General features: G+C 63.9%; 2 pseudogenes; both read left to right on the top strand.

Annotated features, from left to right (window-relative positions):
• The first annotated feature begins 472 nt into the window (after positions 1-472).
• On the top strand, positions 473-13140 carry LOC142593935 (E3 ubiquitin-protein ligase PHF7-like; annotated as a pseudogene).
• Positions 13141-13752: 612 nt separating this feature from the next.
• The window catches only part of LOC142593934 (E3 ubiquitin-protein ligase PHF7-like), an 11222-nt pseudogene continuing 554 nt past the window's right edge, over positions 13753-24420 (top strand).

The following is a 24420-nucleotide window of genomic DNA, read 5'->3' as shown; positions in this document are numbered from 1 at the left end:
TGGGAGGGTAACAAGGGGCCTGGGAAGTGTCAGTCGTCCAAAAGGATTTCCCTCCTGTTGGCGACCAGCAGCAAGTACCTTTCTAGTGCAGGCAGGAGAAGAGATTTGGTTGCAGAGTGACTGCTGAACAGCTCCGTGGGAGCTGGCGCAGAGAGCGAGAAGGCTGAATCAAAGAATGACGGTGACCAAAGCACGAAGGAAATCCCGTGGGGTGGCTGTCCAGATTTGAACAGCCCTCTGCTCTTCAGGCAAAGTACCGGCGCTCTTACGGTGCAAGCTGATTCCTTAAAGCAGGGAGCAGCTGTCCTCTCTGAGGAAGGCAGGGGAACCTGGGACACCTGATGGGCTCTTCTGCCAACAAAGAGGCAATGAGGAAGGAAAGGCGGTGCAGAGGGTCCAAAAGAGAACTCGGTGGCAGCACTTTGTCCTTCTGTTCTTGACTGCTGTGATTGGCAAGACGTGAGGTCTAGACATGGCCAGAACAGGTAGTGCTCTTCAGGGGGACTGCGATGTGGAGCTCCGAGGCACTCCCGGGCAACGGAGCTCGAATGGAGCTGGCCAAAGAGCTGTGGCCACGCACAGCCTCGCTCTGAACGGAGGAGCTTGTTCCCTGGCACCGCTCACCTCTGCGTGCATCTAGCTAACGGAGATCTCTAATGCCCTGGCGTCGGCAGGCCGAGCAAAACCTCAGAAAGCCTGGTGAGGAGGAAGCCCTGAGCACCGGAGTTTGGCTTGGAAGGTGGCTGGTAGAAGCGGACGGCTGAGGACACTCCAAAAGCAGGAGCTGAGGGAGGCAGCCTGGGAAGAAGCCTCTAGTCACTCTCAGCAGCGTCAGCCAGCTCGTATTGTAGAAGGCCGCCTGGGGGTTTCAGGTGTCTATCTTGGTCCTGAAGGGCATTTTGGACCTGGACTCTCCAATCCTGGATTTCGCATTCCTTTTTGCCTACGCTGGTTGCGCCTGAGACGCCGTCTGGCTTTTGTCCTGGTGCCGCAGGCGAATTATTGAGAGAAGTCATCGTTGTGGGGTTAACTAAAAGGGTTTCATTAATGATTAAGCGACGATCAAATGCTCGTTGATCGATGGCTGAATGAAAATCAAATGGTAATCAAACGGTGATCAAGCAATAACTGAACGGCAATTAGAATCATAGAATCATTGAGGTTGGAAAGGACCCTGAAGATCATCGAGCCCAACCGTTAACCTAACGCTACCGAGGCCACCACTAAACCATGTCCCTAAGCGCCGCGTCCACACGTCTTTGAGATACCTCCGGGGGTGCTGACTCAACCGCTTCCCTGGGCAGCCTGTTCCGACGCTTGACAACCCTCGGCCCATCGATCCAGCCTGTCCAGATCCCACTGCAGAGCCTTTCTACCCTCAAACAGACCAACACTCGCACCCACCGCCTCCAAAGCTGCCCCACAGCCACGTGCAGCTTCCCACCCCACCAAGGAGAGGCTCACACTGACTCGGAAAGGCAGTTTATTGCCATGGGAAGAGGCCATTTCCGCCGTGACTCCCCAGCTTGCGGTCCCGCTGCTTTTTCTTCCGGAGGCAGCACGTCACCAAAGCGCTAAGGAGTTCAGGAGAAAGACGTTGGGCCACCTGCGACATTTAGGCGCCGTCCTGAGGTCCTGTGCTGTGCCCCGGCCACCCACCGCGTCCGAGCGGATGGGATGTGTGAGCCCTGCAGGCCAGGCTGCGAGGTCGCTGCCGTCCCCTGTGCCGGGGAGCCCAGAACCGGAGGCAGTCCTGCAGAGGCAGCCTTACCGGTGCCGCGCAGAGAGGAAGGATCGCCTTCCGCGAGCTGCTGGCAGCGCTCCCCGTGCCGGGGGCAGGAGCAGAGATTTCCCTTGGCCAGGGCTGGAGCCCTGGAGTCGCACTGCCCAAACAGCACCTTTCGGCCAACAGTGCCGCCCTCGACGGCTGCCCCGGGGGACCCGGCGTTTGACTCCGCACTTGCTGCAGGAGCAGCCGCCCCGGTTACGTGGGTGCCGAGGGCTCGGGCCCCCGCCTCGGCACTTCACACCCACCCCTGTGAGGCGGGGGCCGTGTCACAATGGGTGGCAGGTGGCCAAGGGTGGTGGAGATGTCACAGCGGCCACTGTGACCCGCGGGGGCAAGCCCACAGAAAGCAACGCCGGGCTCGGGCCGTGCGTCAGTGCGACCTGGTGAGGTGAGGAGAGGGCAGGGCAGGGACGGGGCTCGCGCGGGGCTGCCGAGGGAGGAGGGGAGCCCCACGCCTCGGGGCTCTGGGCCTGTGCTGCCAGCTCGCCCGCGTCTCGCTTCTCCCTCACCCGCCATCCTGCTTCTCCCTCAGAGTCAGCAGAGGAGCATCCGGAGGAGACCCCCAGCGCCGCTGGGACAGGGTCTCTCCAAACGCTCACCGTTGACGTGCGCCATGTCTGCAAGGAAGCGGAAGGCCCCCGACTCGATGGAGCAGGGTGAGAGCAACGTATCCCTCCCGCAGCCTGGCAGAGGGGTTGCCGGCGCGGTCAGCGTGGGGCCGAGAGCAGCGGCAGGGGGAGGCAGGAGCTCCCCAACCGTGGGCACCTGCTGGGACACGCGTGCCTGCAATGCCCCCTTCCTCTCCAAGGCCTCCAGCCCTGCCCATCAGCCAGCTAGGCAGGGACACAGGAGGCCCTTGCGGGCAATCCCTCAGGGATGCTTGCCCCGGCCCCGCAGAGCTGCTCATCCCCGGTGCCATTTGCTCTCTCCCCCCGCAGCATGCATGCTGTGTCGCCGGGCAGAGGCTGACCCGGATGTCTGTGGGTGCATGCTGGAGAAGCAAGGACTCTGTGCCCATGTGTTTTGCCTGGTGAGTTCCTCCGGGGCTCCCTCCAGCTTTGCGACAGGCACTCCCTGCCACGCTCTCCTTCCTCATCAGCTCCTCGTCCGTTCTCTTCTGCAGTTTTTTGCCAGCGAGCTGTTTCAGCAATGGGGCAAGGAAGTAGGACTCATGGGATTTCTCCCTGAGGATATTCGACAGACAGTCGAGCGGGCAGCACAGAAGGTGAGGCCCTGACAAGAACAGGGAGATTGGAGCCGGGAGAGGTTGGCGGGAGCCCAGCCCAGCCCCCAGGAAAGAAACCCCAGCCCTTGCAACCAGCTCTGGGACAAAAGTCTCGCTCCCAGCAGCTCCACAGAGGGAGGCTCCAGCACAGGAGCCTCGTCCGCCAGGCAGATCTGCGCGGTGTGACCCAGCAGCGGCCGCATCCTGCGCCCTGCCCGGAGGCGTGGGGCTGCCTGTGGGGGCGCCGAGGCTGCCGCTGATGGGGGCTGCTGTGCTCTTTCCAGCGCTGCTTCGTCTGTGGCGAGAGCGGGGCCACCATCGCCTGCCAGGAGACGGGCTGCGACCGCAGCTTCCATCTCCCCTGTGCCGTGGAGGGTGGATGCGTCACCCAGTTCTTTCCTCAGTACAGGTACCTCCTCTCCCCTCCTCGCCGCCGGCGGGGAAGGACCCGGCACTTCTCACCTCGCCCGTCCCTTTCCCCTTCCCCCCAGGTCCTTCTGCTGGGAGCACCGCCCAGAGCAGGCAGTGGGGGCGGCTCCGGAGGAGAACACCACCTGCCTCATCTGCCTGGACCTTGTGGAGGACAGAACGTCCTACGGCACCATGGTGTGCCCAGCGTGCCAACACGCCTGGTTCCACAGGGGCTGCATCCAGGTAGGAGCCGCTCCCTCGCCCCCAGGGCACGGCGGGCGCTCAGCAGCACCAGGGCCTCAACTCGTGCTCCTTATGGTACTCCTGCAGGGACAGGCTGTGAGCGCTGGCTTCTCTTGCTTCCGGTGCCCCCTCTGTAGGGATAAGGATCTCTTCCTCTCGGAAATGCTCGTCATGGGGATCCGAATCCCCTTCAGGTTGGTGTCCTTGTGCTCGGCTCACGAGGCAGGAGGGTGCGAGCGCTGTGCCCTGCCAGGGCCTGCCCCTGCAGCCCTGGCCCTCCGCTCTCCCGTGAGTCTGGGCTTCCGCTTCACGGAGGAGTTGGAAACAGGGCAGCGGGGGGAAGAGCAGGGATGCCCTGCATCTGCCTTACGCCCTGCCGGGCAGCAGGGGCTCCTCACTTCTCCTTTCTCCATCAGACTGCCATCATGGGAGAACAGCCGTGCATACGCAGCACTAAATGAGAGGCACAGGCGCTGCGATGCCCGTGAGTGCCTTTGCCCAGGAGGCAGGGAGCAGGCAGAGGAAGAGGGGTGAGTTGCCAAAGCTGCACCCCGCGGCTCTGCACGGGATCTCTGTCTGGCCAAGGGCTCGAAGCGGCAGGACGAAGAACAAGAGCTCTGCCGGACAAGCCCGTGCTGCCGTCACTTTGTCCTCACAGCCATGAACCCGTGTGCTTCCCCAGGCCCTGGCAACTGCTCCTGTGCTGCTCCTGCGCTGCCGAGGGCACCCACAGACGCTGCTCCTACTGGAGGAACAGCACGGCCAGCTGGGAGTGCGACAGCTGTGCTGGCCTGGGCACCGGTAAGAGGCAAAGCAGCCGCGTGCCCCTGGGCTGGGGCCAGGGCCCAGGCGAGTCCTGGCCGCGGGTGCCCAGGGAGGGCTTGGCAGAGCCTCTCTGCTCCAGGAGGGCTGGGGGCACCGCTCTGGCACCTATCCTGCCCCGGGCCTGGGGGGCCGTGCCCTTGACCTTCCTGCTTCTCCCCTTACAGCCTCCGGTCACAGCTCGGAGCTCACCGGCCCCAGCACTGCCAGCCAGTCAGGATCGAGGCCATCCCACAGCTCCCCGGCACCCGAGACCAGCAGCCCCGGCACCACCAGCCAGGCGGCATCATGGCAGTCTCTTGGATCTCCGGCTCCGGAGGCCAGCAGCCCCAGCACCACCAGCCAGGCAGCATCGGGGCCATCCCAATGCTCCCTGGCCCCCGAGACCAGCAGCCCCAGCACTGGCAGCCAGGTGGCATCAGGGCCATCCCACGGCTCCCTAGCAACGGAGACCAGCAGCCCCAGCACTGGTAGCCTGGCGGCATTGGGGCCATCCCATGGCTCCCCAGTGCTTCAGGGCAGCAGCCGCTCCCGCCCACCTGGGCCCGACCGCACGCGAAACCGCTCCCGGTTGCAGCGTCGGGCCCAAAAGCCCTACAGCCGGCCCACAGGATGCCCTGAGAGCAGCCGCACATCAGCAGCACCCAGTGCTGGGAGCAGCACCGCCAGCCAGGCCGCGCTGGGGCCGGCCCACAGCTCCGCGGCACCCGACACCAGCAGCCGCAACGCTGCCAGCCAGCTGCCATCGGGGCCCTCCTGCGGCTCCCCAGCACCGCAGACCACCAGCCCCAGCGCTCGCAGCCAGGCGGCATCAGGGCCGTCCCACGGCTCCCTGGCACCAGAGACCAGCAGCCCCAGCAATGCGGCATCAGGGCCATCCCACGGCTCCCCAGTGCTTCAGGGCAGCAGCCGCTCCAGCCCACCTGGGCCCGACCGCACGCAAAACCGCTCCCGGTTGCAGCGTCGGGCCCAAAAGCCCTACAGCCGGCCCACGGGATGCCCTGAGAGCAGCCGCACAGCAGCACCCAGTGCTGGGAGCAGCACCGCCAGCCAGGCCGCGCTGGGGCCGTCCCACAGCTCCGCGGCACACGAGACCAGCAGCCCCAGCACCGCCAGCCAGCTGCCATCGGGGCCCTCCTTCGGCTCGCCAGCGCTCCAGAGCAGCAGCCGCTCCAGCCCCCCTGGGCCCGCGCGGATGCGAGAGCGCTCCCACTTGCAACGTCGGGCCCAAACTCCTTACAGCCGGCCCGAACGCCGCCACGGGACCAGCCGTGCGCCGTCCCCGAGTGCTGGCCCTGATCCCCCTCCGCCGGCACAATAAAGGTGGCCGTTAATGACTGCAGCGGGAGATGCCACGCGCATGTGTCGCCTTCCTCCTCCTCTCCCTTTCTCGAGGGGCAGCGTTAGCGGCTGGGCCCAGACGGTTGTCTTCTCCACTGACGGTTGGCAGCACCTTCCCCAGACCTCCCTCCTTGCGGGCTGGCCTTGGCCGGCTCCCCAGCGCCATGGCCGTGTGCTTCGGGCCTCGCTGGCCCCGCAGCCTGCTCAGTTTCCCCGGGGGAAGTTCACACCCACGCCCGGGACCGGGGGTCTCTGCCCCCGCCCCCAGGAGGGTGGCCCGGCACGGCCCAGTCGGCGCCGCCACCCATCTCCTGCCAAAGTGGGCTGTGCCCGCCCACGCGCCATGGCCCTCGCGGCTCGCCCCCCCCAAATCACGTGCCCCGGCGCCAGCGATTTTTGACACGCTTCAACTCTGTTTCCTTCTGGACAAGGCTATAACCGATTTCCTATCCTCTAAGTTGCCTAGCTTAGTGAGAATTGTGGCAAAGCGGCAAAGCTGCTTTTCTCTGAACGTTAAGTTCAGTGTCACATCTGTATTTGTGACATGAAGATTGCTGTAGATTGTGTTGCTACAGGAGCCAAAAGGCATTCCCCGTTGCCCAGTTGCGGGCCTTGTTCCCCAACGTGATTGCTGCCGTACCAACTGAAGGCTTCCTTCTTGCAGTGTAAGCCAAGAAACCCTTTGTAATAGAGATTGCAAACACCCGGCAAGGACTTCACAGAGTTCAGGAGAGTCAGAGCAGTACCTGTTGCTGAGGGCTTGAGTCCTGTCATACGCCCTCGAGAGCAAAAAAATCACGTGTGCTCTATGGGAGGGTAACAAGGGGCCTGGGAAGTGTCAGTCGTCCAAAAGGATTTCCCTCCTGTTGGCGACCAGCAGCAAGTACCTTTCTAGTGCAGGCAGGAGAAGAGATTTGGTTGCAGAGTGACTGCTGAACAGCTCCGTGGGAGCTGGCGCAGAGAGCGAGAAGGCTGAATCAAAGAATGACGGTGACCAAAGCACGAAGGAAATCCCGTGGGGTGGCTGTCCAGATTTGAACAGCCCTCTGCTCTTCAGGCAAAGTACCGGCGCTCTTACGGTGCAAGCTGACTCCTTAAAGCAGGGAGCAGCTGTCCTCTCTGAGGAAGGCAGGGGAACCTGGGACACCTGATGGGCTCTTCTGCCAACAAAGAGGCAATGAGGAAGGAAAGGCGGTGCAGAGGGTCCAAAAGAGAACTCGGTGGCAGCACTTTGTCCTTCTGTTTTTGACTGCTGTGATTGGCAAGACGTGAGGTCTAGACATGGCCAGAACAGGTAGTGCTCTTCAGGGGGACTGCGATGTGGAGCTCCGAGGCACTCCCGGGCAACGGAGCTCGAATGGAGCTGGCCAAAGAGCTGTGGCCACGCACAGCCTCGCTCTGAACGGAGGAGCTTGTTCCCTGGCACCGCTCACCTCTGCGTGCATCTAGCTAACGGAGATCTCTAATGCCCTGGCGTCGGCAGGCCGAGCAAAACCTCAGAAAGCCTGGTGAGGAGGAAGCCCTGAGCACCGGAGTTTGGCTTGGAAGGTGGCTGGTAGAAGCGGACGGCTGAGGACACTCCAAAAGCAGGAGCTGAGGGAGGCAGCCTGGGAAGAAGCCTCTAGTCACTCTCAGCAGCGTCAGCCAGCTCGTATTGTAGAAGGCCGCCTGGGGGTTTCAGGTGTCTATCTTGGTCCTGAAGGGCATTTTGGACCTGGACTCTCCAATCCTGGATTTCGCATTCCTTTTTGCCTACGCTGGTTGCGCCTGAGACGCCGTCTGGCTTTTGTCCTGGTGCCGCAGGCGAATTATTGAGAGAAGTCATCGTTGTGGGGTTAACTAAAAGGGTTTCATTAATGATTAAGCGACGATCAAATGCTCGTTGATCGATGGCTGAATGAAAATCAAATGGTAATCAAACGGTGATCAAGCAATAACTGAACGGCAATTAGAATCATAGAATCATTGAGGTTGGAAAGGACCCTGAAGATCATCGAGCCCAACCGTTAACCTAACGCTACCGAGGCCACCACTAAACCATGTCCCTAAGCGCCGCGTCCACACGTCTTTGAGATACCTCCGGGGGTGCTGACTCAACCGCTTCCCTGGGCAGCCTGTTCCGACGCTTGACAACCCTCGGCCCATCGATCCAGCCTGTCCAGATCCCACTGCAGAGCCTTTCTACCCTCAAACAGACCAACACTCGCACCCACCGCCTCCAAAGCTGCCCCACAGCCACGTGCGGCTTCCCACCCCACCAAGGAGAGGCTCACACTGACTCGGAAAGGCAGTTTATTGCCATGGGAAGAGGCCATTTCCGCCGTGACTCCCCAGCTTGCGGTCCCGCTGCTTTTTCTTCCGGAGGCAGCACGTCACCAAAGCGCTAAGGAGTTCAGGAGAAAGACGTTGGGCCACCTGCGACATTTAGGCGCCGTCCTGAGGTCCTGTGCTGTGCCCCGGCCACCCACCGCGTCCGAGCGGATGGGATGTGTGAGCCCTGCAGGCCAGGCTGCGAGGTCGCTGCCGTCCCCTGTGCCGGGGAGCCCAGAACCGGAGGCAGTCCTGCAGAGGCAGCCTTACCGGTGCCGCGCAGAGAGGAAGGATTGCCTTCCGCGAGCTGCTGGCAGCGCTCCCCGTGCCGGGGGCAGGAGCAGAGATTTCCCTTGGCCAGGGCTGGAGCCCTGGAGTCGCACTGCCCAAACAGCACCTTTCGGCCAACAGTGCCGCCCTCGACGGCTGCCCCGGGGGACCCGGCGTTTGACTCCGCACTTGCTGCAGGAGCAGCCGCCCCGGTTACGTGGGTGCCGAGGGCTCGGGCCCCCGCCTCGGCACTTCACACCCACCCCTGTGAGGCGGGGGCCGTGTCACAATGGGTGGCAGGTGGCCAAGGGCGGTGGAGATGTCACAGCGGCCACTGTGACCCGCGGGGGCAAGCCCACAGAAAGCAACGCCGGGCTCGGGCCGTGCGTCAGTGCGACCTGGTGAGGTGAGGAGAGGGCAGGGCAGGGACGGGGCTCGCGCGGGGCTGCCGAGGGAGGAGGGGAGCCCCACGCCTCGGGGCTCTGGGCCTGTGCTGCCAGCTCGCCCGCGTCTCGCTTCTCCCTCACCCGCCATCCTGCTTCTCCCTCAGAGTCAGCAGAGGAGCATCCGGAGGAGACCCCCAGCGCCGCTGGGACAGGGTCTCTCCAAACGCTCACCGTTGACGTGCGCCATGTCTGCAAGGAAGCGGAAGGCCCCCGACTCGATGGAGCAGGGTGAGAGCAACGTATCCCTCCCGCAGCCTGGCAGAGGGGTTGCCGGCGCGGTCAGCGTGGGGCCGAGAGCAGCGGCAGGGGGAGGCAGGAGCTCCCCAACCGTGGGCACCTGCTGGGACACGCGTGCCTGCAATGCCCCCTTCCTCTCCAAGGCCTCCAGCCCTGCCCATCAGCCAGCTAGGCAGGGACACAGGAGGCCCTTGCGGGCAATCCCTCAGGGATGCTTGCCCCGGCCCCGCAGAGCTGCTCATCCCCGGTGCCATTTGCTCTCTCCCCCCGCAGCATGCATGCTGTGTCGCCGGGCAGAGGCTGACCCGGATGTCTGTGGGTGCATGCTGGAGAAGCAAGGACTCTGTGCCCATGTGTTTTGCCTGGTGAGTTCCTCCGGGGCTCCCTCCAGCTTTGCGACAGGCACTCCCTGCCACGCTCTCCTTCCTCATCAGCTCCTCGTCCGTTCTCTTCTGCAGTTTTTTGCCAGCGAGCTGTTTCAGCAATGGGGCAAGGAAGTAGGACTCATGGGATTTCTCCCTGAGGATATTCGACAGACAGTCGAGCGGGCAGCACAGAAGGTGAGGCCCTGACAAGAAGAGGGAGATTGGAGCCGGGAGAGGTTGGCGGGAGCCCAGCCCAGCCCCCAGGAAAGAAACCCCAGCCCTTGCAACCAGCTCTGGGACAAAAGTCTCGCTCCCAGCAGCTCCACAGAGGGAGGCTCCAGCACAGGAGCCTCGTCCGCCAGGCAGATCTGCGCGGTGTGACCCAGCAGCGGCCGCATCCTGCGCCCTGCCCGGAGGCGTGGGGCTGCCTGTGGGGGCGCCGAGGCTGCCGCTGATGGGGGCTGCTGTGCTCTTTCCAGCACTGCTTCGTCTGTGGCGAGAGCGGGGCCACCATCGCCTGCCAGGAGACGGGCTGCGACCGCAGCTTCCATCTCCCCTGTGCCGTGGAGGGTGGATGCGTCACCCAGTTCTTTCCTCAGTACAGGTACCTCCTCTCCCCTCCTCGCCGCCGGCGGGGAAGGACCCGGCACTTCTCACCTCGCCCGTCCCTTTCCCCTTCCCCCCAGGTCCTTCTGCTGGGAGCACCGCCCAGAGCAGGCAGTGGGGGCGGCTCCGGAGGAGAACACCACCTGCCTCATCTGCCTGGACCTTGTGGAGGACAGAACGTCCTACGGCACCATGGTGTGCCCAGCGTGCCAACACGCCTGGTTCCACAGGGGCTGCATCCAGGTAGGAGCCGCTCCCTCGCCCCCAGGGCACGGCGGGCGCTCAGCAGCACCAGGGCCTCAACTCGTGCTCCTTATGGTACTCCTGCAGGGACAGGCTGTGAGCGCTGGCTTCTCTTGCTTCCGGTGCCCCCTCTGTAGGGATAAGGATCTCTTCCTCTCGGAAATGCTCGTCATGGGGATCCGAATCCCCTTCAGGTTGGTGTCCTTGTGCTCGGCTCACGAGGCAGGAGGGTGCGAGCGCTGTGCCCTGCCAGGGCCTGCCCCTGCAGCCCTGGCCCTCCGCTCTCCCGTGAGTCTGGGCTTCCGCTTCACGGAGGAGTTGGAAACAGGGCAGCGGGGGGAAGAGCAGGGATGCCCTGCATCTGCCTTACGCCCTGCCGGGCAGCAGGGGCTCCTCACTTCTCCTTTCTCCATCAGACTGCCATCATGGGAGAACAGCCGTGCATACGCAGCACTAAATGAGAGGCACAGGCGCTGCGATGCCCGTGAGTGCCTTTGCCCAGGAGGCAGGGAGCAGGCAGAGGAAGAGGGGTGAGTTGCCAAAGCTGCACCCCGCGGCTCTGCACGGGATCTCTGTCTGGCCAAGGGCTCGAAGCGGCAGGACGAAGAACAAGAGCTCTGCCGGACAAGCCCGTGCTGCCGTCACTTTGTCCTCACAGCCATGAACCCGTGTGCTTCCCCAGGCCCTGGCAACTGCTCCTGTGCTGCTCCTGCGCTGCCGAGGGCACCCACAGACGCTGCTCCTACTGGAGGAACAGCACGGCCAGCTGGGAGTGCGACAGCTGTGCTGGCCTGGGCACCGGTAAGAGGCAAAGCAGCCGCGTGCCCCTGGGCTGGGGCCAGGGCCCAGGCGAGTCCTGGCCGCGGGTGCCCAGGGAGGGCTTGGCAGAGCCTCTCTGCTCCAGGAGGGCTGGGGGCACCGCTCTGGCACCTATCCTGCCCCGGGCCTGGGGGGCCGTGCCCTTGACCTTCCTGCTTCTCCCCTTACAGCCTCCGGTCACAGCTCGGAGCTCACCGGCCCCAGCACTGCCAGCCAGTCAGGATCGAGGCCATCCCACAGCTCCCCGGCACCCGAGACCAGCAGCCCCGGCACCACCAGCCAGGCGGCATCATGGCAGTCTCTTGGATCTCCGGCTCCGGAGGCCAGCAGCCCCAGCACCACCAGCCAGGCAGCATCGGGGCCATCCCAATGCTCCCTGGCCCCCGAGACCAGCAGCCCCAGCACTGGCAGCCAGGTGGCATCAGGGCCATCCCACGGCTCCCTAGCAACGGAGACCAGCAGCCCCAGCACTGGTAGCCTGGCGGCATTGGGGCCATCCCATGGCTCCCCAGTGCTTCAGGGCAGCAGCCGCTCCCGCCCACCTGGGCCCGACCGCACGCGAAACCGCTCCCGGTTGCAGCGTCGGGCCCAAAAGCCCTACAGCCGGCCCACAGGATGCCCTGAGAGCAGCCGCACATCAGCAGCACCCAGTGCTGGGAGCAGCACCGCCAGCCAGGCCGCGCTGGGGCCGGCCCACAGCTCCGCGGCACCCGACACCAGCAGCCGCAACGCTGCCAGCCAGCTGCCATCGGGGCCCTCCTGCGGCTCCCCAGCACCGCAGACCACCAGCCCCAGCGCTCGCAGCCAGGCGGCATCAGGGCCGTCCCACGGCTCCCTGGCACCAGAGACCAGCAGCCCCAGCAATGCGGCATCAGGGCCATCCCACGGCTCCCCAGTGCTTCAGGGCAGCAGCCGCTCCAGCCCACCTGGGCCCGACCGCACGCAAAACCGCTCCCGGTTGCAGCGTCGGGCCCAAAAGCCCTACAGCCGGCCCACGGGATGCCCTGAGAGCAGCCGCACAGCAGCACCCAGTGCTGGGAGCAGCACCGCCAGCCAGGCCGCGCTGGGGCCGTCCCACAGCTCCGCGGCACACGAGACCAGCAGCCCCAGCACCGCCAGCCAGCTGCCATCGGGGCCCTCCTTCGGCTCGCCAGCGCTCCAGAGCAGCAGCCGCTCCAGCCCCCCTGGGCCCGCGCGGATGCGAGAGCGCTCCCACTTGCAACGTCGGGCCCAAACTCCTTACAGCCGGCCCGAACGCCGCCACGGGACCAGCCGTGCGCCGTCCCCGAGTGCTGGCCCTGATCCCCCTCCGCCGGCACAATAAAGGTGGCCGTTAATGACTGCAGCGGGAGATGCCACGCGCATGTGTCGCCTTCCTCCTCCTCTCCCTTTCTCGAGGGGCAGCGTTAGCGGCTGGGCCCAGACGGTTGTCTTCTCCACTGACGGTTGGCAGCACCTTCCCCAGACCTCCCTCCTTGCGGGCTGGCCTTGGCCGGCTCCCCAGCGCCATGGCCGTGTGCTTCGGGCCTCGCTGGCCCCGCAGCCTGCTCAGTTTCCCCGGGGGAAGTTCACACCCACGCCCGGGACCGGGGGTCTCTGCCCCCGCCCCCAGGAGGGTGGCCCGGCACGGCCCAGTCGGCGCCGCCACCCATCTCCTGCCAAAGTGGGCTGTGCCCGCCCACGCGCCATGGCCCTCGCGGCTCGCCCCCCCCAAATCACGTGCCCCGGCGCCAGCGATTTTTGACACGCTTCAACTCTGTTTCCTTCTGGACAAGGCTATAACCGATTTCCTATCCTCTAAGTTGCCTAGCTTAGTGAGAATTGTGGCAAAGCGGCAAAGCTGCTTTTCTCTGAACGTTAAGTTCAGTGTCACATCTGTATTTGTGACATGAAGATTGCTGTAGATTGTGTTGCTACAGGAGCCAAAAGGCATTCCCCGTTGCCCAGTTGCGGGCCTTGTTCCCCAACGTGATTGCTGCCGTACCAACTGAAGGCTTCCTTCTTGCAGTGTAAGCCAAGAAACCCTTTGTAATAGAGATTGCAAACACCCGGCAAGGACTTCACAGAGTTCAGGAGAGTCAGAGCAGTACCTGTTGCTGAGGGCTTGAGTCCTGTCATACGCCCTCGAGAGCAAAAAAATCACGTGTGCTCTATGGGAGGGTAACAAGGGGCCTGGGAAGTGTCAGTCGTCCAAAAGGATTTCCCTCCTGTTGGCGACCAGCAGCAAGTACCTTTCTAGTGCAGGCAGGAGAAGAGATTTGGTTGCAGAGTGACTGCTGAACAGCTCCGTGGGAGCTGGCGCAGAGAGCGAGAAGGCTGAATCAAAGAATGACGGTGACCAAAGCACGAAGGAAATCCCGTGGGGTGGCTGTCCAGATTTGAACAGCCCTCTGCTCTTCAGGCAAAGTACCGGCGCTCTTACGGTGCAAGCTGATTCCTTAAAGCAGGGAGCAGCTGTCCTCTCTGAGGAAGGCAGGGGAACCTGGGACACCTGATGGGCTCTTCTGCCAACAAAGAGGCAATGAGGAAGGAAAGGCGGTGCAGAGGGTCCAAAAGAGAACTCGGTGGCAGCACTTTGTCCTTCTGTTTTTGACTGCTGTGATTGGCAAGACGTGAGGTCTAGACATGGCCAGAACAGGTAGTGCTCTTCAGGGGGACTGCGATGTGGAGCTCCGAGGCACTCCCGGGCAACGGAGCTCGAATGGAGCTGGCCAAAGAGCTGTGGCCACGCACAGCCTCGCTCTGAACGGAGGAGCTTGTTCCCTGGCACCGCTCACCTCTGCGTGCATCTAGCTAACGGAGATCTCTAATGCCCTGGCGTCGGCAGGCCGAGCAAAACCTCAGAAAGCCTGGTGAGGAGGAAGCCCTGAGCACCGGAGTTTGGCTTGGAAGGTGGCTGGTAGAAGCGGACGGCTGAGGACACTCCAAAAGCAGGAGCTGAGGGAGGCAGCCTGGGAAGAAGCCTCTAGTCACTCTCAGCAGCGTCAGCCAGCTCGTATTGTAGAAGGCCGCCTGGGGGTTTCAGGTGTCTATCTTGGTCCTGAAGGGCATTTTGGACCTGGACTCTCCAATCCTGGATTTCGCATTCCTTTTTGCCTACGCTGGTTGCGCCTGAGACGCCGTCTGGCTTTTGTCCTGGTGCCGCAGGCGAATTATTGAGAGAAGTCATCGTTGTGGGGTTAACTAAAAGGGTTTCATTAATGATTAAGCGACGATCAAATGCTCGTTGATCGATGGCTGAATGAAAATCAAATGGTAATCAAACGGTGATCAAGCAATAACTGAACGGCAATTAGAATCATAGAATCATTGAGGTTGGAAAGGACCCTGAAGATCATCGAGCCCAACCGTTAACCTAACGCTACCGAGGCCACCACTAAACCATGTCCCTAAGCGCCGCGTCCACACGTCTTTGAGATACCTCCGGGGGTGCTGACTCAACCGCTTCCCTGGGCAGCCTGTTCCGACGCTTGACAACCCTCGGCCCATCGATCCAGCCTGTCCAGATCCCACTGCAGAGCCTTTCTACCCTCAAACAGACCAACACTCGCACCCACCGCCTCCAAAGCTGCCCCACAGCCACGTGCGGCTTCCCACCCCACCAAGGAGAGGCTCACACTGACTCGGAAAGGCAGTTTATTGCCATGGGAAGAGGCCATTTCCGCCGTGACTCCCCAGCTTGCGGTCCCGCTGCTTTTTCTTCCGGAGGCAGCACGTCACCAAAGCGCTAAGGAGTTCAGGAGAAAGACGTTGGGCCACCTGCGACATTTAGGCGCCGTCCTGAGGTCCTGTGCTGTGCCCCGGCCACCCACCGCGTCCGAGCGGATGGGATGTGTGAGCCCTGCAGGCCAGGCTGCGAGGTCGCTGCCGTCCCCTGTGCCGGGGAGCCCAGAACCGGAGGCAGTCCTGCAGAGGCAGCCTTACCGGTGCCGCGCAGAGAGGAAGGATTGCCTTCCGCGAGCTGCTGGCAGCGCTCCCCGTGCCGGGGGCAGGAGCAGAGATTTCCCTTGGCCAGGGCTGGAGCCCTGGAGTCGCACTGCCCAAACAGCACCTTTCGGCCAACAGTGCCGCCCTCGACGGCTGCCCCGGGGGACCCGGCGTTTGACTCCGCACTTGCTGCAGGAGCAGCCGCCCCGGTTACGTGGGTGCCGAGGGCTCGGGCCCCCGCCTCGGCACTTCACACCCACCCCTGTGAGGCGGGGGCCGTGTCACAATGGGTGGCAGGTGGCCAAGGGCGGTGGAGATGTCACAGCGGCCACTGTGACCCGCGGGGGCAAGCCCACAGAAAGCAACGCCGGGCTCGGGCCGTGCGTCAGTGCGACCTGGTGAGGTGAGGAGAGGGCAGGGCAGGGACGGGGCTCGCGCGGGGCTGCCGAGGGAGGAGGGGAGCCCCACGCCTCGGGGCTCTGGGCCTGTGCTGCCAGCTCGCCCGCGTCTCGCTTCTCCCTCACCCGCCATCCTGCTTCTCCCTCAGAGTCAGCAGAGGAGCATCCGGAGGAGACCCCCAGCGCCGCTGGGACAGGGTCTCTCCAAACGCTCACCGTTGACGTGCGCCATGTCTGCAAGGAAGCGGAAGGCCCCCGACTCGATGGAGCAGGGTGAGAGCAACGTATCCCTCCCGCAGCCTGGCAGAGGGGTTGCCGGCGCGGTCAGCGTGGGGCCGAGAGCAGCGGCAGGGGGAGGCAGGAGCTCCCCAACCGTGGGCACCTGCTGGGACACGCGTGCCTGCAATGCCCCCTTCCTCTCCAAGGCCTCCAGCCCTGCCCATCAGCCAGCTAGGCAGGGACACAGGAGGCCCTTGCGGGCAATCCCTCAGGGATGCTTGCCCCGGCCCCGCAGAGCTGCTCATCCCCGGTGCCATTTGCTCTCTCCCCCCGCAGCATGCATGCTGTGTCGCCGGGCAGAGGCTGACCCGGATGTCTGTGGGTGCATGCTGGAGAAGCAAGGACTCTGTGCCCATGTGTTTTGCCTGGTGAGTTCCTCCGGGGCTCCCTCCAGCTTTGCGACAGGCACTCCCTGCCACGCTCTCCTTCCTCATCAGCTCCTCGTCCGTTCTCTTCTGCAGTTTTTTGCCAGCGAGCTGTTTCAGCAATGGGGCAAGGAAGTAGGACTCATGGGATTTCTCCCTGAGGATATTCGACAGACAGTCGAGCGGGCAGCACAGAAGGTGAGGCCCTGACAAGAACAGGGAGATTGGAGCCGGGAGAGGTTGGCGGGAGCCCAGCCCAGCCCCCAGGAAAGAAACCCCAGCCCTTGCAACCAGCTCTGGGACAAAAGTCTCGCTCCCAGCAGCTCCACAGAGGGAGGCTCCAGCACAGGAGCCTCGTCCGCCAGGCAGATCTGCGCGGTGTGACCCAGCAGCGGCCGCATCCTGCGCCCTGCCCGGAGGCGTGGGGCTGCCTGTGGGGGCGCCGAGGCTGCCGCTGATGGGGGCTGCTGTGCTCTTTCCAGCACTGCTTCGTCTGTGGCGAGAGCGGGGCCACCATCGCCTGCCAGGAGACGGGCTGCGACCGCAGCTTCCATCTCCCCTGTGCCGTGGAGGGTGGATGCGTCACCCAGTTCTTTCCTCAGTACAGGTACCTCCTCTCCCCTCCTCGCCGCCGGCGGGGAAGGACCCGGCACTTCTCACCTCGCCCGTCCCTTTCCCCTTCCCCCCAGGTCCTTCTGCTGGGAGCACCGCCCAGAGCAGGCAGTGGGGGCGGCTCCGGAGGAGAACACCACCTGCCTCATCTGCCTGGACCTTGTGGAGGACAGAACGTCCTACGGCACCATGGTGTGCCCAGCGTGCCAACACGCCTGGTTCCACAGGGGCTGCATCCAGGTAGGAGCCGCTCCCTCGCCCCCAGGGCACGGCGGGCGCTCAGCAGCACCAGGGCCTCAACTCGTGCTCCTTATGGTACTCCTGCAGGGACAGGCTGTGAGCGCTGGCTTCTCTTGCTTCCGGTGCCCCCTCTGTAGGGATAAGGATCTCTTCCTCTCGGAAATGCTCGTCATGGGGATCCGAATCCCCTTCAGGTTGGTGTCCTTGTGCTCGGCTCACGAGGCAGGAGGGTGCGAGCGCTGTGCCCTGCCAGGGCCTGCCCCTGCAGCCCTGGCCCTCCGCTCTCCCGTGAGTCTGGGCTTCCGCTTCACGGAGGAGTTGGAAACAGGGCAGCGGGGGGAAGAGCAGGGATGCCCTGCATCTGCCTTACGCCCTGCCGGGCAGCAGGGGCTCCTCACTTCTCCTTTCTCCATCAGACTGCCATCATGGGAGAACAGCCGTGCATACGCAGCACTAAATGAGAGGCACAGGCGCTGCGATGCCCGTGAGTGCCTTTGCCCAGGAGGCAGGGAGCAGGCAGAGGAAGAGGGGTGAGTTGCCAAAGCTGCACCCCGCGGCTCTGCACGGGATCTCTGTCTGGCCAAGGGCTCGAAGCGGCAGGACGAAGAACAAGAGCTCTGCCGGACAAGCCCGTGCTGCCGTCACTTTGTCCTCACAGCCATGAACCCGTGTGCTTCCCCAGGCCCTGGCAACTGCTCCTGTGCTGCTCCTGCGCTGCCGAGGGCACCCACAGACGCTGCTCCTACTGGAGGAACAGCACGGCCAGCTGGGAGTGCGACAGCTGTGCTGGCCTGGGCACCGGTAAGAGGCAAAGCAGCCGCGTGCCCCTGGGCTGGGGCCAGGGCCCAGGCGAGTCCTGGCCGCGGGTGCCCAGGGAGGGCTTGGCAGAGCCTCTCTGCTCCAGGAGGGCTGGGGGCACCGCTCTGGCACCTATCCTGCCCCGGGCCTGGGGGGCCGTGCCCTTGACCTTCCTGCTTCTCCCCTTACAGCCTCCGGTCACAGCTCGGAGCTCACCGGCCCCAGCACTGCCAGCCAGTCAGGATCGAGGCCATCCCACAGCTCCCCGGCACCCGAGACCAGCAGCCCCGGCACCACCAGCCAGGCGGCATCATGGCAGTCTCTTGGATCTCCGGCTCCGGAGGCCAGCAGCCCCAGCACCACCAGCCAGGCAGCATCGGGGCCATCCCAATGCTCCCTGGCCCCCGAGACCAGCAGCCCCAGCACTGGCAGCCAGGTGGCATCAGGGCCATCCCACGGCTCCCTAGCAACGGAGACCAGCAGCCCCAGCACTGGTAGCCTGGCGGCATTGGGGCCATCCCATGGCTCCCCAGTGCTTCAGGGCAGCAGCCGCTCCCGCCCACCTGGGCCCGACCGCACGCGAAACCGCTCCCGGTTGCAGCGTCGGGCCCAAAAGCCCTACAGCCGGCCCACAGGATGCCCTGAGAGCAGCCGCACATCAGCAGCACCCAGTGCTGGGAGCAGCACCGCCAGCCAGGCCGCGCTGGGGCCGGCCCACAGCTCCGCGGCACCCGACACCAGCAGCCGCAACGCTGCCAGCCAGCTGCCATCGGGGCCCTCCTGCGGCTCCCCAGCACCGCAGACCACCAGCCCCAGCGCTCGCAGCCAGGCGGCATCAGGGCCGTCCCACGGCTCCCTGGCACCAGAGACCAGCAGCCCCAGCAATGCGGCATCAGGGCCATCCCACGGCTCCCCAGTGCTTCAGGGCAGCAGCCGCTCCAGCCCACCTGGGCCCGACCGCACGCAAAACCGCTCCCGGTTGCAGCGTCGGGCCCAAAAGCCCTACAGCCGGCCCACGGGATGCCCTGAGAGCAGCCGCACAGCAGCACCCAGTGCTGGGAGCAGCACCGCCAGCCAGGCCGCGCTGGGGCCGTCCCACAGCTCCGCGGCACACGAGACCAGCAGCCCCAGCACCGCCAGCCAGCTGCCATCGGGGCCCTCCTTCGGCTCGCCAGCGCTCCAGAGCAGCAGCCGCTCCAGCCCCCCTGGGCCCGCGCGGATGCGAGAGCGCTCCCACTTGCAACGTCGGGCCCAAACTCCTTACAGCTGGCCCGAACGCCGCCACGGGACCAGCCGTGCGCCGTCCCCGAGTGCTGGCCCTGATCCCCCTCCGCCGGCACAATAAAGGTGGCCGTTAATGACTGCAGCGGGAGATGCCACGCGCATGTGTCGCCTTCCTCCTCCTCTCCCTTTCTCGAGGGGCAGCGTTAGCGGCTGGGCCCAGACGGTTGTCTTCTCCACTGACGGTTGGCAGCACCTTCCCCAGACCTCCCTCCTTGCGGGCTGGCCTTGGCCGGCTCCCCAGCGCCATGGCCGTGTGCTTCGGGCCTCGCTGGCCCCGCAGCCTGCTCAGTTTCCCCGGGGGAAGTTCACACCCACGCCCGGGACCGGGGGTCTCTGCCCCCGCCCCCAGGAGGGTGGCCCGGCACGGCCCAGTCGGCGCCGCCACCCATCTCCTGCCAAAGTGGGCTGTGCCCGCCCACGCGCCATGGCCCTCGCGGCTCGCCCCCCCAAATCACGTGCCCCGGCGCCAGCGATTTTTGACACGCTTCAACTCTGTTTCCTTCTGGACAAGGCTATAACCGATTTCCTATCCTCTAAGTTGCCTAGCTTAGTGAGAATTGTGGCAAAGCGGCAAAGCTGCTTTTCTCTGAACGTTAAGTTCAGTGTCACATCTGTATTTGTGACATGAAGATTGCTGTAGATTGTGTTGCTACAGGAGCCAAAAGGCATTCCCCGTTGCCCAGTTGCGGGCCTTGTTCCCCAACGTGATTGCTGCCGTACCAACTGAAGGCTTCCTTCTTGCAGTGTAAGCCAAGAAACCCTTTGTAATAGAGATTGCAAACACCCGGCAAGGACTTCACAGAGTTCAGGAGAGTCAGAGCAGTACCTGTTGCTGAGGGCTTGAGTCCTGTCATACGCCCTCGAGAGCAAAAAAATCACGTGTGCTCTATGGGAGGGTAACAAGGGGCCTGGGAAGTGTCAGTCGTCCAAAAGGATTTCCCTCCTGTTGGCGACCAGCAGCAAGTACCTTTCTAGTGCAGGCAGGAGAAGAGATTTGGTTGCAGAGTGACTGCTGAACAGCTCCGTGGGAGCTGGCGCAGAGAGCGAGAAGGCTGAATCAAAGAATGACGGTGACCAAAGCACGAAGGAAATCCCGTGGGGTGGCTGTCCAGATTTGAACAGCCCTCTGCTCTTCAGGCAAAGTACCGGCGCTCTTACGGTGCAAGCTGATTCCTTAAAGCAGGGAGCAGCTGTCCTCTCTGAGGAAGGCAGGGGAACCTGGGACACCTGATGGGCTCTTCTGCCAACAAAGAGGCAATGAGGAAGGAAAGGCGGTGCAGAGGGTCCAAAAGAGAACTCGGTGGCAGCACTTTGTCCTTCTGTTCTTGACTGCTGTGATTGGCAAGACGTGAGGTCTAGACATGGCCAGAACAGGTAGTGCTCTTCAGGGGGACTGCGATGTGGAGCTCCGAGGCACTCCCGGGCAACGGAGCTCGAATGGAGCTGGCCAAAGAGCTGTGGCCACGCACAGCCTCGCTCTGAACGGAGGAGCTTGTTCCCTGGCACCGCTCACCTCTGCGTGCATCTAGCTAACGGAGATCTCTAATGCCCTGGCGTCGGCAGGCCGAGCAAAACCTCAGAAAGCCTGGTGAGGAGGAAGCCCTGAGCACCGGAGTTTGGCTTGGAAGGTGGCTGGTAGAAGCGGACGGCTGAGGACACTCCAAAAGCAGGAGCTGAGGGAGGCAGCCTGGGAAGAAGCCTCTAGTCACTCTCAGCAGCGTCAGCCAGCTCGTATTGTAGAAGGCCGCCTGGGGGTTTCAGGTGTCTATCTTGGTCCTGAAGGGCATTTTGGACCTGGACTCTCCAATCCTGGATTTCGCATTCCTTTTTGCCTACGCTGGTTGCGCCTGAGACGCCGTCTGGCTTTTGTCCTGGTGCCGCAGGCGAATTATTGAGAGAAGTCATCGTTGTGGGGTTAACTAAAAGGGTTTCATTAATGATTAAGCGACGATCAAATGCTCGTTGATCGATGGCTGAATGAAAATCAAATGGTAATCAAACGGTGATCAAGCAATAACTGAACGGCAATTAGAATCATAGAATCATTGAGGTTGGAAAGGACCCTGAAGATCATCGAGCCCAACCGTTAACCTAACGCTACCGAGGCCACCACTAAACCATGTCCCTAAGCGCCGCGTCCACACGTCTTTGAGATACCTCCGGGGGTGCTGACTCAACCGCTTCCCTGGGCAGCCTGTTCCGACGCTTGACAACCCTCGGCCCATCGATCCAGCCTGTCCAGATCCCACTGCAGAGCCTTTCTACCCTCAAACAGACCAACACTCGCACCCACCGCCTCCAAAGCTGCCCCACAGCCACGTGCGGCTTCCCACCCCACCAAGGAGAGGCTCACACTGACTCGGAAAGGCAGTTTATTGCCATGGGAAGAGGCCATTTCCGCCGTGACTCCCCAGCTTGCGGTCCCGCTGCTTTTTCTTCCGGAGGCAGCACGTCACCAAAGCGCTAAGGAGTTCAGGAGAAAGACGTTGGGCCACCTGCGACATTTAGGCGCCGTCCTGAGGTCCTGTGCTGTGCCCCGGCCACCCACCGCGTCCGAGCGGATGGGATGTGTGAGCCCTGCAGGCCAGGCTGCGAGGTCGCTGCCGTCCCCTGTGCCGGGGAGCCCAGAACCGGAGGCAGTCCTGCAGAGGCAGCCTTACCGGTGCCGCGCAGAGAGGAAGGATTGCCTTCCGCGAGCTGCTGGCAGCGCTCCCCGTGCCGGGGGCAGGAGCAGAGATTTCCCTTGGCCAGGGCTGGAGCCCTGGAGTCGCACTGCCCAAACAGCACCTTTCGGCCAACAGTGCCGCCCTCGACGGCTGCCCCGGGGGACCCGGCGTTTGACTCCGCACTTGCTGCAGGAGCAGCCGCCCCGGTTACGTGGGTGCCGAGGGCTCGGGCCCCCACCTCGGCACTTCACACCCACCCCTGTGAGGCGGGGGCCGTGTCACAATGGGTGGCAGGTGGCCAAGGGCGGTGGAGATGTCACAGCGGCCACTGTGACCCGCGGGGGCAAGCCCACAGAAAGCAACGCCGGGCTCGGGCCGTGCGTCAGTGCGACCTGGTGAGGTGAGGAGAGGGCAGGGCAGGGACGGGGCTCGCGCGGGGCTGCCGAGGGAGGAGGGGAGCCCCACGCCTCGGGGCTCTGGGCCTGTGCTGCCAGCTCGCCCGCGTCTCGCTTCTCCCTCACCCGCCATCCTGCTTCTCCCTCAGAGTCAGCAGAGGAGCATCCGGAGGAGACCCCCAGCGCCGCTGGGACAGGGTCTCTCCAAACGCTCACCGTTGACGTGCGCCATGTCTGCAAGGAAGCGGAAGGCCCCCGACTCGATGGAGCAGGGTGAGAGCAACGTATCCCTCCCGCAGCCTGGCAGAGGGGTTGCCGGCGCGGTCAGCGTGGGGCCGAGAGCAGCGGCAGGGGGAGGCAGGAGCTCCCCAACCGTGGGCACCTGCTGGGACACGCGTGCCTGCAATGCCCCCTTCCTCTCCAAGGCCTCCAGCCCTGCCCATCAGCCAGCTAGGCAGGGACACAGGAGGCCCTTGCGGGCAATCCCTCAGGGACGCTTGCCCCGGCCCCGCAGAGCTGCTCATCCCCGGTGCCATTTGCTCTCTCCCCCCGCAGCATGCATGCTGTGTCGCCGGGCAGAGGCTGACCCGGATGTCTGTGGGTGCATGCTGGAGAAGCAAGGACTCTGTGCCCATGTGTTTTGCCTGGTGAGTTCCTCCGGGGCTCCCTCCAGCTTTGCGACAGGCACTCCCTGCCACGCTCTCCTTCCTCATCAGCTCCTCGTCCGTTCTCTTCTGCAGTTTTTTGCCAGCGAGCTGTTTCAGCAATGGGGCAAGGAAGTAGGACTCATGGGATTTCTCCCTGAGGATATTCGACAGACAGTCGAGCGGGCAGCACAGAAGGTGAGGCCCTGACAAGAACAGGGAGATTGGAGCCGGGAGAGGTTGGCGGGAGCCCAGCCCAGCCCCCAGGAAAGAAACCCCAGCCCTTGCAACCAGCTCTGGGACAAAGTCTCGCTCCCAGCAGCTCCACAGAGGGAGGCTCCAGCACAGGAGCCTCGTCCGCCAGGCAGATCTGCGCGGTGTGACCCAGCAGCGGCCGCATCCTGCGCCCTGCCCGGAGGCGTGGGGCTGCCTGTGGGGGCGCCGAGGCTGCCGCTGATGGGGGCTGCTGTGCTCTTTCCAGCACTGCTTCGTCTGTGGCGAGAGCGGGGCCACCATCGCCTGCCAGGAGACGGGCTGCGACCGCAGCTTCCATCTCCCCTGTGCCGTGGAGGGTGGATGCGTCACCCAGTTCTTCCCTCAGTACAGGTACCTCCTCTCCCCTCCTCGCCGCCGGCGGGGAAGGACCCGGCACTTCTCACCTCGCCCGTCCCTTTCCCCTTCCCCCCAGGTCCTTCTGCTGGGAGCACCGCCCAGAGCAGGCAGTGGGGGCGGCTCCGGAGGAGAACACCACCTGCCTCATCTGCCTGGACCTTGTGGAGGACAGAACGTCCTACGGCACCATGGTGTGCCCAGCGTGCCAACACGCCTGGTTCCACAGGGGCTGCATCCAGGTAGGAGCCGCTCCCTCGCCCCCAGGGCACGGCGGGCACTCAGCAGCACCAGGGCCTCAACTCGTGCTCCTTATGGTACTCCTGCAGGGACAGGCTGTGAGCGCTGGCTTCTCTTGCTTCCGGTGCCCCCTCTGTAGGGATAAGGATCTCTTCCTCTCGGAAATGCTCGTCATGGGGATCCGAATCCCCTTCAGGTTGGTGTCCTTGTGCTCGGCTCACGAGGCAGGAGGGTGCGAGCGCTGTGCCCTGCCAGGGCCTGCCCCTGCAGCCCTGGCCCTCCGCTCTCCCGTGAGTCTGGGCTTCCGCTTCACGGAGGAGTTGGAAACAGGGCAGCGGGGGGAAGAGCAGGGATGCCCTGCATCTGCCTTACGCCCTGCCGGGCAGCAGGGGCTCCTCACTTCTCCTTTCTCCATCAGACTGCCATCATGGGAGAACAGCCGTGCATACGCAGCACTAAATGAGAGGCACAGGCGCTGCGATGCCCGTGAGTGCCTTTGCCCAGGAGGCAGGGAGCAGGCAGAGGAAGAGGGGTGAGTTGCCAAAGCTGCACCCCGCGGCTCTGCACGGGATCTCTGTCTGGCCAAGGGCTCGAAGCGGCAGGACGAAGAACAAGAGCTCTGCCGGACAAGCCCGTGCTGCCGTCACTTTGTCCTCACAGCCATGAACCCGTGTGCTTCCCCAGGCCCTGGCAACTGCTCCTGTGCTGCTCCTGCGCTGCCGAGGGCACCCACAGACGCTGCTCCTACTGGAGGAACAGCACGGCCAGCTGGGAGTGCGACAGCTGTGCTGGCCTGGGCACCGGTAAGAGGCAAAGCAGCCGCGTGCCCCTGGGCT

Source organism: Pelecanus crispus, chromosome 7 (genome assembly GCF_030463565.1).
Source record: "Pelecanus crispus isolate bPelCri1 chromosome 7, bPelCri1.pri, whole genome shotgun sequence".
Lineage (NCBI taxonomy): Eukaryota > Metazoa > Chordata > Aves > Pelecaniformes > Pelecanidae > Pelecanus > Pelecanus crispus.
The sequence above is the reverse complement of the archived record's forward strand: the minus strand, read 5'-3'. Positions and strand labels throughout refer to the sequence as shown.